Here is an 18,883-nt window from a genome sequence, read left to right as displayed (position 1 = left end):
TGCAGGCAAGGAAGCTGAACTGTACGGAAGTTAAGTAACTTGCTCACACAGCCAGCACGTGACAGTTCCAGAGTTTGAACCCAGATGAACTGGCTTTAGAGATTATGTTCTTAATCTCAGGGCTCTGCTGTCTCATCAAGCGAAGAGGTTGGATGACACAAGTCCCATGATCAGGGACTGTGCTTCATTGTGTTCAGAGGCTGCAAGGTATACACAAATTTTTATGATGTGAGTGATATTTTTTATTTATTGAGAGATTATTAACATACCAAACAATTTACCCTTTTGAACCACAATTGAGTGGTTTTTAATATATTCACAAGTTGTGCACACATCACCACATGACTATCTAATTCAAGAACATGCTTATTACCCTTAAAAGAAACCCTGGACCCATTATCAGTCAACTCCCCATCTTCTCCAGCCCTAGGCAGCCACTAATCTACCATCTATCTCTAGAGATTTGCCAATTCTGAATATGTCATATAAATGAAGTCATACAATATATGGCCTTTTGTATCCAGCTTGTTTCACTTGGCATAATAATGTTCTCAAGGTTCAATCATGTTGTAGCATGTATCAGTAATTTTTTTATTGCTTAATAAAAGTGTATTGTCTGGACATATCTAGTTTGTTTATCCATTCATCTGTTATGTCTGTCTGAGTTGTTTCCACTTTGGGGTTATGGTGAATAATGCTGCTATGACTGTTTGACTATCCATGTACAAATTTTTGTGTGAATATATGTTTCCACTTCTCTTGGGTATGAACCTCGGAGTGGAATTGCTGGGTCACTCAGTCAGATAGTTGAATGTTAGGATGGGGTTTAAGTCTACCAGCAGATACTGTGGGTTTCCCTGGTGGCTCAGATGGTAAAGCATCTGCCTGCAATTCAGGAGACCCGGGTTTGATCCCTGGGTCAGGAAGATCCCCTGGAGAAGGAAATGGCAACCCATTCTAATATTCTTGTTTGGGAAATCCCATGGACAAAGGGGAGTCTGGCAGGCTGTAGTCCATGGGGCTGCAAAGAGTTGGACACGACTGAGTGACTAACACACACAGCAACTCATTTAAAGTTTTTATGAGCAAGTGGTATTTTAAAAGGTAACTTTCAGTATGTTCAGATTTACTTTTTGCAAATAAACTATGCACAAACTTTGGTGCTTTAGAATTACTTTTAAAATGACTTGCTGAACACTACGCAGTGCTTACAGTGCATTGTTTCAAAGAAAAAAAGACCCATGGGAGACAGAATAGTAGAGGAGAGGTATTCATATGATGCTCGCTAATTTCTCAGCAGAAGAGTAAGCATGTAGATGCAACAGAATTGAGCAAACCCAGCTGTCTGTTCTGCTCTTCCTTCGGTGAGGAATACCAAAGAGGCTGAAAAATCCGAACTGACTTCATGTTAGACAGCTCTGTTAAAAGGCACAGTGGATTCTACACCCCTCTAAGGAGCTGTACTTCCCATCTTCTTACCTTGATTTAAATTAAAGAAAACAGAGGGCCAATGGATTGCAGTAGCTTGGAGTTTTTCTACTGGGAAGAATGATTTTTCCCATTGTTTGTGTTCAAAGTTGATTTCCTTTCCCTTCTATAGGTGATATGAATGTTCATCTACCTTTCCAGAACAATCTCAAATGATTCCATCAAGTGAACCGTCTGACCTGGAGGAGGACATGGGGGGGACATGGCATCTGATGAACTCAAGTGTTGTCCAAGAGGGCAATCACTGCCTCCATGCCTCTGTCCTCAATTTTTCTTTAAATAAGGTCAGTCTTTAGAGGATAAACTCATAAATCCCTCAGTGTATTTTGCCCCCCAGGATGAGAAGGGCTGTATTTACCTATTGTCAGATTATTATTTGTTTTCAGCAAACTCTGCCGCTACCAAAAATCTCTACCATGTGATTTGAGAGAAGAGTACATTCTTTCTGCAATATGTTTTTCTTATTAGCTGTCTGCCAGGGCTTTTATAGGGAGAGAAAACGGAAAACTTCAATCTGTGACCATATGGCCAATGTATGTCCCTTTCTTTGGTTCCTGGGGAAACATTCTTTTTTAAATTTCCAAACCGGGTGACTGGTTAATTTTATTTTCTTGACCATCAGTTCCATAGTTGCTTAATTTGAAAAATTCTTATAAAGTATCTGCTTTTAAAATAGGACACTTCATGGCATATTGGCTTTGAAGTCAGGGATAATGGGATTTGAAACTTGACTGCTATTCAATAGTTACGTGTTTGCACACATATACACTTACACACACATTTATATATCTTTGGGAAAGGTATTTGACCTCTTTGAGTCTGGATTAAATGAAACGATGTAGATCAAATTCCCTTAAGAGTGCTTGCTCAATAAACAAGAGATTCTTTTTTAATAATTTATCACTCTGTGATAAAGGCTCTCTGAATAAAACAGTATGGACGAGTTGCTGAGGTAACAGGAGGGATCAGCCAATCAGCTTCCTTCATTCTCTGCTTTCTTTTTATTTCTTCTCTGGACATCATGCTTTTGTGTCTATTCAATCGCAGACACGAGTCTAAGTACCGTCAGGACCCCGCCGAACGTATCTGGCCTGCTTGTAACAGCTCTCCGGCTCCACAATTAGCGCCCCTAACGTGCCCAGCGGTGATGAAAGTGGAAACACAGCTGCTGGAAGCCGCCCTCACCCCGGACCCCCTTTGGTCTCTCCCTGCTGGCTCCGGGCATTTGCTGCGTCGGCTCTCCCGCCTCCCGCGGCCGGCTCCGGCCCGTGGCGCTGGCTTGCTGCGGTAGAGTCCGCATTAGCTCATGGTCTGTCGCTGAGCCGCAGTCCCAGTTCATCAGATTGATTCGCTCCCGAGCACGGGCGAGCTTGACCAGCTCAGCAGCTCTTTATGACATCTGGCACAGACAGCAAATTCCTTCCAGCTCAGCTCGCGGAGCTGGGCTCTGTCCTGCCTTAAAACCAGCCCCAGCTCCTCAGTTACCTTCTGCCCTTATTCATGCCCTGCCAATTCCTCTTTGCTGGAATCCGGATGAGGCTGCTGCATATGCCAGGGCTGAGAATCACTGGTGAGCACTTACGGGCCTCCTCCATGTCAAGATGGCGCTTGGAACTTGGTGAAGGAAGCCTGGCTCAGACAGGGTTCGGCGCAGGTAAGGGGAAGATATGATCACCTTGGGAAGAAATCTTCCTGTAAGTCTGATGTGTCTTGAAAAAGGGACAGAGCTGCCCACTCTCTGACGTGGGCTGGGCTGGTGCCCAGATCCAAAGATCACAGGGTGTGGCTCTGAAGAAAGGTTATCTTCAACACGCCCAGCGAGCAAGCACACGCACCCTCACCGGTCGGAGGCCATGGCTTTCTGGCCTTTGAGATCACCCCCCTCAGGAAGGGACACTCTCTCTTTCAGACCTGAACTCAGAGAAGTCTTGCTACTTGGGAGAAGCCCCTCTTACAGGACAACTTGCCTCCCCTTCGCTATAGCAGAAGGACGTGCCACAAGGCGAACACAGGGGGAAAGTGGACGGTGCCACTGAAGAGGGAGGAAGAGGAGGTGGCCATATTTACCTCAGGCTTGAGAGAAGTCCTGCAGAAGGTGCTCTGGAGTTTGCCCAGCTTGCTTTCTTTCCTCCTCTGCCTCTCTCTGGTTTTGCCGCATGCTTGCCCAGACATGTCATCCACAACAGCCTTAAAACTAGAAACATCTCTGGCCTCACAGGAAGAGGGAGATCTCCCTGAGCATACTCTCCAGTGCGTTGGCGGGGAGCAGGAAATGGAGTCAAAGGGCACATCTGGAGCAGTCATCCCTCTTCCTGACACTTAGACCGTCTTCTCTCTCTCCTCTTCCCTTTGAAGATAGGAAGCGCACACACTCCCAGATCTGTTTCCTCACACTCTGAGGTGAAAATATCCAGATGAGTGGCATCCTCGTAGAAAGGGATCAACTTAATCATTAAAATGTGCATGCTTGTTTTGACATTCCAAACAATATTCAGCCTGAACAAGTTTCTGGACCCCTGAGCCGTAATAGACCGTGAGATGAAGAAGGGGATGGGAAAGAGTAATATCCAAAAAAAAAAAAAAAATCACTGATTACCACACATTCTACAAGCTCAGAATCTCTCAATAATGCATCTCCATCGAGTCCCCTATGCAGAGCCATTCCACTGAAAACCAAGTCACAGTTCATGCCCCTGTCCAAGTTCTGCTTTAGAAATTAAGACACTGTGTATGGTGCCGTAGGTATTTTGGCCACATCATCCGCAGAAGTCCTACCATATTCATCAGCATTAGATGCAGGATGGCCTTTTTATTATTATTGGATGGGACAATGATTGAAGACCATGACCAGAAATGTTTCCTGGTCTCCTATTTAAGACTGATGGGGTTCCGTGTTTGTAATTCCATTCATTTTTTTCTCAAGTGATTTTAGAGCCAAATGGATGTCACGGATGGCTGTGAGGATGAGATGAAACTCCATATGGGAAGCTCAAGAGAAAGGCTGTGGTCGCTATGGAAATTCAGTTTAACAGTTACTCTAGGAAGGGGCAAAGACAGCGATGAGCCAGTCCCTGTTCTTGAGACATTAACAGTGTAGTAGATGGTGTTGATAAACTAACAATTACGACCGAGTGCGGCACCCAGAGCCTGAACAAGGCTGCTGAGTACTCATATGAAGGGGAGGCTAATTCTTTCCCAAGATGATGGGGTCAGAGAGGACCCCCCAGAGGAGGTAACCTTGTAAGGCAGAAGTAATCGTCACTCGCATTTAAAAGATGCGGCGCCCACAGCTCAGCAAGACGAAATGATTTCCTGAAGGTAACACAGCTATTAACCCACGAACAAGGTCTTCCGGCTCCTAGACCCGCTCCCTTTCCATGACACCATAGCTGCTGTGGATGCGGGATGGGGTGTTAGTGGGAGGGGGAGTGAAGAGGAGGTTTTCAGGGGTGGAGGGCTGGGAGTAGTCAGAGAAGGAGCGAATCAGCTTTTCTGTCCTGATCATAGCAGGAGAAAGCTTCAGAGCCTAAACAGAGCGGCTTGCAAGCAAGCAGTAGGGATAGCCGACTATATGACATGAATGCAAATACTGAGATTTCTTGTCCAAAATTTCTTGACAAGGGGATGGAGTATCTAAAATTTTTTTTAAAAATTAGTAAATGTTAGGAATCATCAACATTAGTATTACTATTATTATGCTTTTAAGATACCAGATTATGTCCTGAGAAAGGAAACACTGAGTATTCAAAGGATTAGACAGTAGAGGAAGATATAGGCCGCATTGTGGAATCAAAGAAGATTCTGTTTTGGACGCTCATGAGGAGAAAGCTGTAAGTGGGAAGGCGACTCTACACCAGCCTACCCATCCTGCCTCCTTCAAGAGGTACACATGGGCTGGAAGTGTCAGAAGCATCTCTCCAAACTGCCCATCCCGCCTCAGCTTCCACCAACCAGACATTTATCAAGCAACCAGAGAATCCATGCATCAACATGGACAAAAATGTGGCCTCTGGAGTGAGACCGCCTGAGATCGGAGCCTCGCTCTGTCTCTTAGCAATGGTGTGACTTGGGAAAGTTTCCTCACCATTCTGTACCTCCATTTTCCCAGATAAAAATTGAGCATAATAATCATAGTAGTAACTTACCTAATAAGGCAGATATGAGAGTTAAATAGCTTAATCAGTTAAATTAAACATGTAAGAAACACCTTTGCAAATATTACTTTCATGATATAAGTGCTGTCATTGTTATCCTTAGCGTTATTATTAGTGTGAGCTAGGAAATAAAGCATAATCCCTGCTCACGATCTAGTAAAGGAAAAGACAGTGATGGAGATGAGCATAGTAGTGGCAGAGATGAAGGTAAGGGCACTGCATTCTCGAAGAGGTAATACCCAAGTTGACTTTTCAAGCAATTAGGAAAAGGCGTTCGAGAAAGAGAAAGCTGGTCAAAAGAAGAAGATATGACATGACAGGGCTTTTAGGCAGCTGTTTGTATTCAAGACGGCGCGAGAAAAGAATAGGAGGAAAATGAACAGGAGGATTACATGGTGCCTTAAATACCAAGTGAGAATCAGATCACATGATCCGACTTCAGGAACGGAGTGACATGTTAAGACCTGTATCCATCCGGGATAACTAGAAAGAAGTGTAGAAGGTGGGTTGTAAGAGAGGTTGAGATGGCCAGCAGGGAAGACCTGTTAGGAGACTATTTTAGGAATTCAGAAGAAAGGATGAGTGAAGAAGATGAGGTGTTAGGGATGGAGTAAAAAATATCAAATGAATTAGAAGTGACTTGGAAACTGATTCAATTGAGAATGGAAAAGGAAAGCAGTAGATAGGGAAGATGCCCAAGTTTTAGGCTGGGGCACCTAAGTGGGTCATGGTACATTCACAGAGATGGGATAAAAAGATCTGAAGTGGGGGTGTGAGAGAATATATTCAAAATGGAAATCTTGTTTTCAGCTCAGTTTAAGTTCAGTGAAAAATAATAAAGAGGTACTATTTTAAATTTAGCCAATTTAATTTAGTAAAGGCTAAATATGCACTCCCTAAAAGTGTGCATGTGTGCACACACACACAGATACACACACATTGGGCTACTGCTGAGCTTGCACACAGCCTCAATTAAAATTCAAATGAAACTGACACATCAACACATTGCTGATAGGGGAAGAATTGGTGCAAACCTTTGAAAACTAATTGTACCATATGACTGAATCATTTTGGAAGGTTTTAGTTACTCTTAGTAGAAAGCCCAACTCAATTGACTTAAAGATAAAAAACTTTTGCACATCAAAAGAAACCAGAAGAAAAAGGCAACCTACTGAATGGGAGAAGATATTTTCAAATGATACATCTGATAATCTGGGCTTCCCTGGTGGCTCAGATGGTAAAGAATCTGCCTGCAATGGAGGAGACCTGGGTTCGATCCCTGGGTTTGGAAGATCCCCTGGAGGAGTGTGTGGCAACCCACTCCAGTATTCTTTTTTTTTTTTTCCCATTTATTTTTATTAGTTGGAGGCTAATTACTTTACAGTATTGTAGTGGTTTTGGCCATACATTGACATGAATCAGCCATGGATTTACATGTATTCCCCATCCCTATCCCCCCTCCCACCTCCCTCTCCACCCGATCCCTCTGGGTCTTCCCAGTGCACCCGCCCCGAGCACTTGTCTCATGCATCCAACCTGGGCTGGTGATCTGTTTCACCATAGATAATATACATATTTCGATGCTATTCTCTCTAAATATCCCACCCTCGCCTTCTCCCACAGAGTCCAAAAGTCTGTTCTGTACACCTGTGTCTCTTTTTCTGTTTTGCATATAGGGTTATTGTTACCATCTTTCTAAATTCCATATATATGGGTTAGTATACTGTATTGGTCTTTATCTTTCTGGCTTACTTCACTCTGTATTATGGGCTCCAGTTTCATCCACCTCATTAGAACTGATTCAAATGAATTCTTTTTAATGGCTGAGTAATATTCCGTTGTGTATATGTACCACAGCTTCCTTATCCATTTGTCTGCTGATGGACATCTAGGTTGCTTCCATGTCCTGGCTATTATAAACAGTGCTGTGATGAATATTGGGGTGCACGTGTCTCTTTCAGATCTGGTTTCCTCAGTGTGTATGCCCAGGAGTGGGACTGCTGGGTCATATGGCAGTTCCATTTCCAGTTTTTTAAGAAATCTCCACACTGTTCTCCATAGCGGCTGTACTAGTTTGCATTTCCACCAACAGTATAAGAGGGTTCCCTTTTCTCCACACCCTCTCCAGCATTTATTGCTTGTAGACTTTTGGATAGCAGCCATCCTGACTGTCATATAATGGTACCTCATTGTGGTTTTGATTTGCATTTCTCTGATAATGACCCACTCCAGTATTCTTGCCTGAAGAATCCCCACGGACAGAGGAACCTCCGGGCTATAGTCTATGAGGTGACAAAGGGTCAGACATGACTGAGCGACTAAGTACACACAGCTCATCTGATAAATGTTTAATACCTCAAAATATATGAAGACCTCATACAATTCAATATCAAAATGCCAGACAATGCTTTTAAAAAACAGGAGATGCTCAACATGAATTATCATCAGGGGTGTGCCCTGATCAAATCAAAACTATGATGCTAAACTGCCTCACACCTGTCAGAGTGGCTGTCATCAGAAAGACAAGAAGTAGTCAGTGCTGGTGAGGATGTGGAGAAAAGAGAACCCTGTACACTGCTGATAAGAGTCTCCATTGGTATAGCCACTGTGGGAAACAGTATGGAGGTTTCTCAAAAAATAAAAACAGAACTACCACACTGTACCACAGCATACCACTTCTGGGTACATACCTGAAGAAGACAAAAACAGTAGTTTGAAAAGATATACGCACCCCGATATTCATAGCAGCATTATTCTCTATTGATAATAATTCTAGGAACTATTAACTAGGTTGCTTCCTAGTATTCCTAGTTATGGAAGCAACCTAAGTGTCCATTGACAGAGGAATGAACAAAGAAGATGTGATATTACTCAGCCATAAAAAAAGAATGAAATTTTGCATTTTGAGATACATGAACGGACCTGATGGGTATTATGCTTAGTGAAAAAAGTCAGACAGAGAAAGACAAATACTGTATGTTTTCACTTATATGTAGAATCTAAAAAATACAACAAATGAACAAAAATATAATGAAATAGAGACAGACCCACAGATACAGAGAATTAGTGGTTACCTGAGGGGAGATGGTAGGGGAAGAGGCAGAAACTACTAGGGGACTAAGGTAGGAACTACAAGCTATAAACTAAGTAAGTTATAAGGATATAATATACAGCACAGGCAATATAGTCAATACCTTATAATAAGTTTGCATGGAGTATAATTTGTAAAAATATTGAATTACTATGTTATACACCTCAAACTAGTAAAATATTGTAAATCAACTATACATCAATAAAAAAGTTGGAAAATGCTTTTCTCAAACATGTATAAATTTGGTCTTATGCCAAACATTTTTTTTTAAACCCTGTAATTTCACATGACAAGAATTGCAGAAGGGGAGAAGTTGAAGGCTGGTTTATTCAGTCACTCAGAGTGTAATGAAGATCAAAGTTCTTTCTGTCTTTCTGCTCTACCATCTGTATGTTTATTAGTTCTCCTTATTATCACACGATGACTGCTACAGCCATGCATCACATCTTTACCCACCAGTAACTAGAAATCCTGGAGGAGTGGGGGAGACAATCTCTTCCTTGCATCTGTTTTCAAAATTTAAGAAACTGTTTCCTGAAATCACCCCCGCAGACTCCCCTTCACCTATATTGAAAAAGTTCTGTAATATTTCCACATCTGTTGAGTTAAAAAGTATCCTTATACTGGGGATATTTTAGACAATATAAATCCCCTTATATTGGGGATTTCTACATGACCCTACCAAAAGAAAAAGTGGTTGTTTTGTTGTTTCCTGACTTCTACTAAGCCTTGTAGATGTCTTCAGCACATTTGTTTTCCTCCAAGTCTTTGGAAAAAGAGTCAGCTAATCCAGCGTTTTATGCCTGAGGACCGGAAGATGTACATCTAGGAAAGGCCAGTGAACTTGAATTAGTCTTTCCTGTTTCTGAGTCTCCTTGCACAACGGTCCTCCTCCTGTGCATGACCTTGTTGTCAACTGTCATCCTGAAATGTTTATAAATAAAATGTGAAAAAAAAGGATGAGGTCACAGCCCAGGATAAACCTTAAGCCATGTCTTTAGGACTGTTGCCATAGCAGAAATGTATCCAGGATTGAAAAACACTCTTGAGTCACAGGAGTCTTATATGGTCCAGAAGCTGCAGAGCACCTGGTGTGTGAAACTCACATATCACAGGCACATGGGGACCAGGCTCAGTCAGAAGATCCTGAAAAGAGGGGAAGCTTCTTTGTTGAGCTATGACCCTATGTCCTCTGTCACTCACCTTGTCCTCAGGAAAGAAGGAGGGGAGGAGATAGATTTGGTAAACAGCCAATGAGACAGCAAAAATGTAAAGCACATCACTCACAATGTTCGTTTTTTGAAATGGTGGGAAGTTACTACCTCGGTGTAGGACAGATGGGGTTGTTGATATTCTTTCCGCAGTTGTGCAAACAGCTATGTAAAGACATCTAGAAGAGTTAGGCTGGCTGCTGGGGTGGTTTCAGGGGAGAGGGACTGGCCCTTGGGGTTGTGTGCCTTTCTGTACCCTCCCTGTCCTCTGGGGTGAATATATGCTGTGTGAAAAGTTTCATTGGCTCCAGAGCAGTCCCTTACCTGCTTTTGAGTGATGGAAAACTTGGATAATCTGGTGAGAGAATGGAACTTCTCCCTACATAAGTGCTCATATTCGCATGAACACACAATTCTGTACCTGCTTTTAAAGTCATTGGTGAGGGGGGCCCTGAAACTCATAAATTAGGGTGTCCATAGAGCCTCAAGTTGAGACCCCTTCTCCTAGAAAAGTGGGTGAAGGTGAGACCTTCAGTGCAGGAAGCAGTGAACAAGCTGGCTGGGATTTGCTCTTGGCTCAAAGGGTAATTAAAGGAAACCCAAGGTTCCTCTCTGTGGAGTCCCTACTTACCCCTTCCCCACAAAAACCTAAACTCAACTGTAGTTATTCTGCCATCTTCCTGTTCCAGCCATTGCCCAGAATGTACTCAAATTCTTTTCTTATTCTATTGGGTTTAAAGTCTACACACTATTCATATGTCCAGACAGGTAGTATTCTCCCACATTTCATTGATTCTCAGTCCCATATATTTTCACCATATCCCTGCAACTGGAATGAGTCTTAACGTAGAAATAAAGTAATTGAGAGATCTTAGCATGTCTTTCTCAGTAACACAAAGCAAGCAGACAAGATAATGAGGAAGGACAGAGAAGATGTAAACCATCAGAGTAACACGTTTGATCTAGTAGGCATATGTAAAAAGTAAAACAAATGACTGCAGAATATATGTTCTTTTTGCATAGACATCTAGTAGTCACTAAAATTTACCAAATGCTGGGTGACAAAAACAAGTTCCAACAAATTTCTTTAATACTGACAACAAACAAAGTATGTTCTCTGACCACAGTGGAATTAAGCTAGAATCAAAAATAAAACTAATAAATTGCCAAAAATTTGGAAATTAATCAATACAATGATGAACATTTCATGAATCAAAGAAGAATGTATACCCAAACAAACCATTTTTGTTCAGTCTTGAAAGTTTCCCATCATCTGAATCCTCTCTACTCATCCAACTCTGTTCCCACCTCACTCCGACTCTATGTTCAGAATTTTTTATTCACTAGCAACAAAATATATGGAATACTGTATTTCTCCTCTAGTCTAATACTACCCTTTATTAGGAAAATACAAGTGAAGTGAAGTGAAAGTAACTCAGTCGTGTCCAACTCTTTGCGCCCACCATGGACTATACAGTCCATGGAATTCTCCAGGCCAGAACACTGGAGTGGGTAGCCTTTCTCTTCTCCAGGGGATCTTCCCAACACAGGGATCAAACTTAGGTCTCCTGCATTGCAGGCAGATTCTTTACCAGCTGAGCCACCAGGGAAGCCCAGGAAAATACAATCCAACACTTACTAGAAAAAAAAAAATGCTGTCCTTGTGCTTTAGGAGGAATTCCACTTTGGGACAGATGCCTCTGGGGGAACAGCTTAAAGAACTGTTACAAAAGGCTTCCCTGGTGGTCTAGTGGTTAAGAATCTGCCTGCCAATGCAGGGCACGTGGGTTCGTCCACTGGTCCTGGTAGATCCCATACGCTACGGAGCAATGAAGCCCGTGCACCACAACTATTGAGCCTGTGGTCTAGAGCCCATGCTCAGCAACAAGAGAAGCCACCTCAATAAGAAACCTGCTCACTGCAACTAGAGAAAGCCTGCATGCAGCCAAAAATAAAAAAAATCTTTAAAAAAAAAAGAACTCTTGGACAAAGCTGAGACACAGTGTTTTGTCTGGAGTGAAAGCAGTTGAGACAGCTTTTATTGTGCATTTTGTGTCATGAAGTAATAAGGATCTTCCTGCCTCCCCCCACTCCCCAGTAATGCTCTGAGAGATGAAAGTTTGGGGAGTTCTGAAAGAAAGGACTTCAAAAGAAGAGGTGAGAGAAGAGCTGAAAACAGGGAGGATGATCTATGAAATCATGACGGCAGGTCAGACCAGAAGGTCTAAATGGTGACCTTCTCTGGGTTGGATACATGGATGGCAAGGAAGTGAGTTCCCCCTCAGTCCAGGTAGTAGACGTGGGTTTCCCTGGATGCAGAGGATGGGCAGAGAAAGACATGGGCACAGAGAAAGCAGGAGTGGGACAGACCTGAGACAGGCATCGTGTGATACCCTGGGGATGATCATGGGGCTGGAGGCTGGGGCTGGGGGGTGGTTAGTACCGAGGTGATAGCAGACAAAGGGAGGATAAAGACCAGGGATACGGAATTTAGGAAGGTAGAGTACCTCAAAGAAGTTTCATTCCCTCCTCTTCCCTGAACAACTCTCAGTGGTATCGGGATATGAAAGGGAAATATGACCCAGAAGCTGGGGGGCTTAGAAGCAATGGAGCTACAATTATTTGTAGCTATATCTCAATTTGAAATTTTTACTTTTGCTTCATGTATCAGTCTCATTTCTCCAAGTAGAATTTTTAGCTCTTTAAAGAAGACCAGATTTTGCCATTTCTATCTAATCTATCTCCATTAATATCTGTCTACACAGAGAGATACACACATGTATATGTGTGTATTATTTAGATACACACATATTTGTGTATGTGTGTATATGTACACAGACACATATATATATGTAAACACACACTCATATCTATTATATCTAACATATCTTTTAAAGGTCCCAGTCTCAATTTATCTTGCACAAGGAAGTCCCTCTCCAATGTATTACTAAATAGCTTGGGAAAGAAAGATTCAGCAACCACTACTTTTGTGCATATTTTGCTTCAAATTACTTCTTTGGTGCTGGGAGGCAAATCTTCCCAATTTTTGTAGCCAGTATTTGCCGTGTGATGATTTTTGAATGGAAATCTCCAGTTACTACGATAATACTTCACAGCTTTTATTTCATGTATAATTTCTTTTTAAGCACATATATAGATTTCCTTTAAAATGTGCTGTCTATGTAGCTTTTACACAGGTATGATACACTTCTTGTTTTTTTTTTTTAAATGCAATTTCTTTTTGGCAAGCAGATTGCAAGCTTTTCTGTTGGCATTTCCACAGAAATCTTTAAGTTCACAATTGACATAATGTATATGCCAAATAAGAATTTGATGCTTCATCAAAACTGGCATTCACGTGAATATGTAGGTTACCCCAATAATCAATGTGTCCCCTAACCTCTATTCAATGTCATCATATTGTCAGTTTCCAAAGCAAACTGAAAAAAATTATTATATCAAAATACAGTAAGAAGTACTGTTAGCTAAATATAATCAACTGCTATTAGCTTCCAAAAATATTACGTAAAGACAAAAGAATGAGTACTATTTACTCCTGGGGTTCAGTGGCAAGAGAGAAAGAAAGAACACAGAATGCCAGAGATGGGAACTTAAAGCATAAGAGGCTCTTCTATTGCTCTGATGAATGGGCTTGAATAAGGCACTTTATTTTTCTGTGCCTCCATTTTCAGTTTTTGTCATAATAATAAGGCAGCTTTTTGATGTCTTCCAGGAAGTCCCCTGGTTACTAATGAACTTCTGGCAGTTACTTTCCAACTTAGTGTTTATTATACTTGAGTACTGTTTACAGACCTTTTAAAGAAAAAATTGTGGACCTCAGTGCTATCCTAAATGAGATATAATAATAATGTTCCATAAACATGTACTAAAATAAAACTTGCTATAAATTTCCACAAAATAATAGTAGATAATGTTTACTGAATGCTTTTCACGTGCCAGCAACCATACCAAGTTCTCTATGTGCATTAGCATATTTATCCTTGTGTTTTTAACATTAATGAAACTATATCACCAAAACCACATAGTCAATTAAATTCAATTTGACAATGTGAATTTAAATGTGATGGATTACATTGTTTTGCTGAAACTAAACCTTTGATGTGAGGTTTAATCATGGGGGGAAAATGAAGCCTTTAGTTTTCATCTAAACCAGTTTTTGTGTTTTAACTTCAGTAATATTAATACAGAGAATGCCTATTTACATACAACCACACTGGTGCTTGCAGGATTAAGGTTTTATTTTATAATGGAGGATAACAAAGCTTCACACTTAACCAAAGCTCCGATGATGAGCAATGCTCCAACATCAGCTGTAGTAGAGTGTCACCTGATCTCTCTGTAAAGCAGACCTGTTCACTTGGAAATAAGGCGAAGATGATAGCGTTAGGAAAATCTGCATTAAATGGGTACCTAGCCCAATAATTAGGCTTCCCAGGTGGGAAGGCTTCCCAGGCTTCAGCGGTAAAGAATCCTCCTGCCAGTGTAGGAGACACAGGTTTGATCCCTGGGTCAGGAAGATCACTTGCAGGAGGAAATGGCAACTCACTCAGGTATTCTTGCCTAGAAAATCCCATGCACAGAAGAGCTTGGCAGTCTACAGTCCATGGGGCCACAAAAGAGCAAGACGTGACTCAGCAACTAAACAACAACAACAATCCAGTGATTCCTAGAGTCAGAAGTGGAAAATTCCCCCTTGTATGGTTATGACCCAGTGAAGATGGAATCCTGCTGTGGCTTGTTCAGGCTTTTTGAGTTCTCATGACAATATTATGGTAGATTTCATCACTCAGTTCTTGCATTAGTTTTCTCCATTTGGACTTGAATGAAACCCGCATTCATATGGTGAGTTGTCTAGCCAGCTGAACTTCACCCACCAAAAAATGCATTTGTAAATATAAATATAAACTTAATGCTGAAATAACTAAATAAAATTCTAAATTTCTCAAAGAAATTGTGGGTGCTCAAGGTTTCTTAGTCTTCAGTTAAAGAAATATAGTACACCATTCACTTGGCATTCTAGCATATTCTGCCTGATGCTGTTATTTAACCATTTATATATATATATATATATATATATATATATATATTGCCACCTCTTATTTTACATGGGATTAATATACAAATCTTTTGAAAAATGCAAGAAGGCAGTGGAAACCTTTTAAAAATATTTCCTTTACTTATTTTACAATAACTTGGGATTATGACTTCTGAAGGTCTTGTGTTAATGTATTTTTCAGGATATGTTGGTGAAGAGGGGGGCAGCTAATTACTCAATCAGGATGAGAGGTGGTTTCCATATAGACCTGATTTTCCATGGAATCAGGTTTTTGTTCTCAAGATATGTGCTTGTAATGGCTAGTTTTTTAGATACCTGTTTAGAGAAACCACAAATATAAAATGTTAATTTTCCCTCCACCATCTTCTCTCTATTCAAGAAATTAAGCCTTTTTGTTCTCCTTACTCAAGGTAGAAAGTGATAAATCAGAAAACAAACAAACAAATAAAAAGATGTGCATTCTGGCTTGTGTTCTGAAAGCTATGAGGGATAGTGAGGCATAGAGAAATACAGCTGTATATCTCAGCAGTTGCACAGTGTACACAATTCAACACAACACACACAAACACGTCTCTCTCGTAAAGGAAAAAAAAATGCCCGGGAGGAAAAACCTTCTAGAAGATAGAAAGAATTGTACAGTAAGGATGAGTGAGCACTGTTTGGGTAACTTTGCATGAAGAACCCTGGAGAGGTGAAGACTAAGGCATGTGACCTCCGAGAATTGAGGGACCAGCTCTCTGCTTTCTGAGTAGACCTCTGAGGAGGTGGCAAGTCATAAGGAAGAAATGATTACATGGTGGAGTGGGACTCCAGGGCCATAGATGAATCCATTCTTGTCCAACTCCTTGCTTCAGAGTGCTGTCATTACTGTATCTCTGAGTGTGGCAGAGAAGCAGGGCCAAGAAACCCTCTGTGAAGGGTGCAGGCAAATAAGAAAGAGGACCCTGCCCATAAAAGCAGCCTATATGAACAGAGACCTAGGGACCGTGTAAAGTTAACAGGCTCCCAGATCAAGCAACACTACTGAAGGTTAGACGACTTGATCCCACACACCCTGTATTCTACTAAGTACCGACAACGTAGATACAGCACCAGGACACAGGAGACCTGAAACCGACACAGATTATTCTGTCACATAGCATTCTTATATTATGCTACATATGTACCTGAAAAGTGAAAGTGTTAGCCATTCAATCCTGTCCAACTCTTTGCAACCCCATGGACTGTAGCCCACCAGGATCCTCTGTCCATGGAATTCTCCAGGGAAGAATACTGCGATGGATTGCCATTCCCTTCTTCATGGGATCTTCTCAACCCAGGGGTTGAACCCAGCCTCCTGCGTTGCAGGCAGATTCTTTATTGTCTGAGCCACCAGGGAAGCCCACATATGTATATAATATGTTATATATAACAGATGTCTTTTATTATAATAAAAATCTATTTTTTATCCTTTGTAGTATTCTTCACTCTAAAATCTATTTTATTTTTTCATAAGTAAAGTCTAGCTTCCTTTTGACAAGTCTTAGCATGATATATCATTTTCCATCCTTTTACTATTATTTGTGCCTTTACATTTAAAATGCCTTCTTTTTAGGCAGCTATAGTTGGGTCATTTTTTTAATCCAGTTTTACAGTCTTTACATTCTAACTGAGGCATTTGATCAGCTAAGTTTAAAATGATCACTTATATGATTTAGTTTGAATATATCACCTTGTCATTTGTTTTCAATTTATCCTGTTTGTTTCTTGTTCCCCTTTTCCTCTTTTATTTTTTGACTTCTTGTGGATTAACAGTACTTTTTATGATTTCATTGCTATCTCTTTTTTTGGGTTATTAGCTAAAGCTCTTTGTTATTTTAGTGGTTGCTTTACAGTTTATCAGATACATTTTTAACTTACCAAATGATTTTATACAACTTCATGTATTTAAATGATATTGTACCACTTCACATACAGAATGAGAGTTTTACAATAGTATTCTGCAATTGTTCCCCCTCTCAAATTTTGTGCCACCATTGTCACATATTTAGTTTAACACTATCCACACTGAATTGTTACTTTTCTTTAGTCAGTTATGCTTTAAAGTAATTTAAATATTAATTATTTAAATATGTATGACAAAAACCACTACAATATTGTAAAGTAATTAGCCTCCAACTAATAAAAATAAATGGAAAAAAAATAAATATTAATTAAAATGTTATATTTTCACCAATATAGATCCCATTTCCAGTCCTCTTCATTTTTTGTTTAAATCCATATTTCCATCAGGTACCATTTTTCTTCTGTCTGAATGACTTTATTTAACATTTCTTTTAGTGCAGGAATTCTTTCAGCTTTTATATGTTTAAAATGTCTTCAGTTTGACTTAGATTTTGAAAGACACTCTAACTGCATATATAAATGCATATTGACAATTCTTTTCCTTTCATAAATTTAAAATTTATACTTCATTACATTTTAACTTGCACTGTTTTAGATGAGAAATTTGATGTCATTCTTATCTTTGTTTCTAAGCATGGGGCTTTTTTTTCTCCCCCTTTGTAAGCATTTAAGATTTTCTCACTGTCACTGTTTTTGAACAATCTTAGTATGATGTGCCCTGGGGTGGTTTTTTCTACATTTCTTGTGCTTGGGGTTCATTGAGACTCTTAGATCTTTAAGAGTACTGTCTTCATCAAATTTGGAAAAACATCACCTGTTATTTCTTCAAATACTTTTGTCCCCCCTTCATTTGGGAGACTCTATTTATACCTATATTAAGCCACTTAAAATTGTTCCATAGTTCACTGATGCTCTGTTAATTTTTTAAAAGTTTCCTTTCTCTGTTTTATTTAAATAATTTCTATCACTGTGCCTTCAAATTCGCAAATATTTTTCTGCAACGTCTAATCCTGTGTATTTTTCACCTCTGACATTGTACTGTGTATGTCTGAATGACCATCTCATTAATTTTTTTCTACTCAATTTTATAAACTTATACAGTTGTAATAACTATCTTTGTCATCTCTTATGTCATTTTAAAATTTTTTCTCCTCATTAGTCATCATGTTTTCCTCCTTGTTTTCATGCCAAGTAATTTTTGATTGGATGCCAATCAAAATTTGGATGCCAGATTAGTTTTACTTTGGGGGTACTGAATATTTTTGCATTTCTATACATATTTTTCTTGAGTTTTACTCTATAATATAGTTAAGTTCCTTGTAAACTATTTCATCCTTTTCAGTCTTACTTTTAAGGTTTGTTAGGCAAGACTAAGGCAGTGCTCATGCTGGGGCTGATTATTTCTCCCTTTGTTGCTGTTCAGTCACTCAGTCGTGTCTGACTCTTTGCAACCCCATGGACTGCAGCACGCCAGGCTTCCCTGTCCTTCACCGTCTTGCAGAGTCTGCTCAAACTCATGTCCATTAAGTCAATGATGCCATCCAACCATCTCATCCTCTGTCGTCCCCTTCTCCTCCTGCCTTCAATCTTTCCCAGCATCAGGGTCTTCTCCAATGTGTCGGCTCTTCTCATCAGGTAGCCAAAGTACTGGATTTAGCTTCAGCATCAATCTTTCCAATGGATATTCAGGGTTTATTTCCTTTAGGATTAACTGGTTTGACCTCTTTGCTGTCCAAGGAACTTTCAAAGAGTCTTCACTAGCACCACAGTTCAGAGGCATCAATTCTTTGGCGCTCAGCCTTTTTTTATCACCCGCCTCTCACATCTGTATATGACTACTGGAAAAACCAAAGCTTTGACTACACAGACCTTTGCAGGCAAAGTCATGTCTTTGCTTTTTAATATGCTGCCTAGGTTTGTCTGTGCTTTTCTTCCTCCGCAGTGAGGCAAGATCCTTTTCCCTCTAATACCCTGTGAA

Source organism: Dama dama, chromosome 27, assembly GCF_033118175.1.
Source record: "Dama dama isolate Ldn47 chromosome 27, ASM3311817v1, whole genome shotgun sequence".
Classification (NCBI taxonomy): Eukaryota; Metazoa; Chordata; class Mammalia; order Artiodactyla; family Cervidae; genus Dama; species Dama dama.
This window is presented reverse-complemented; position numbering follows the sequence as displayed.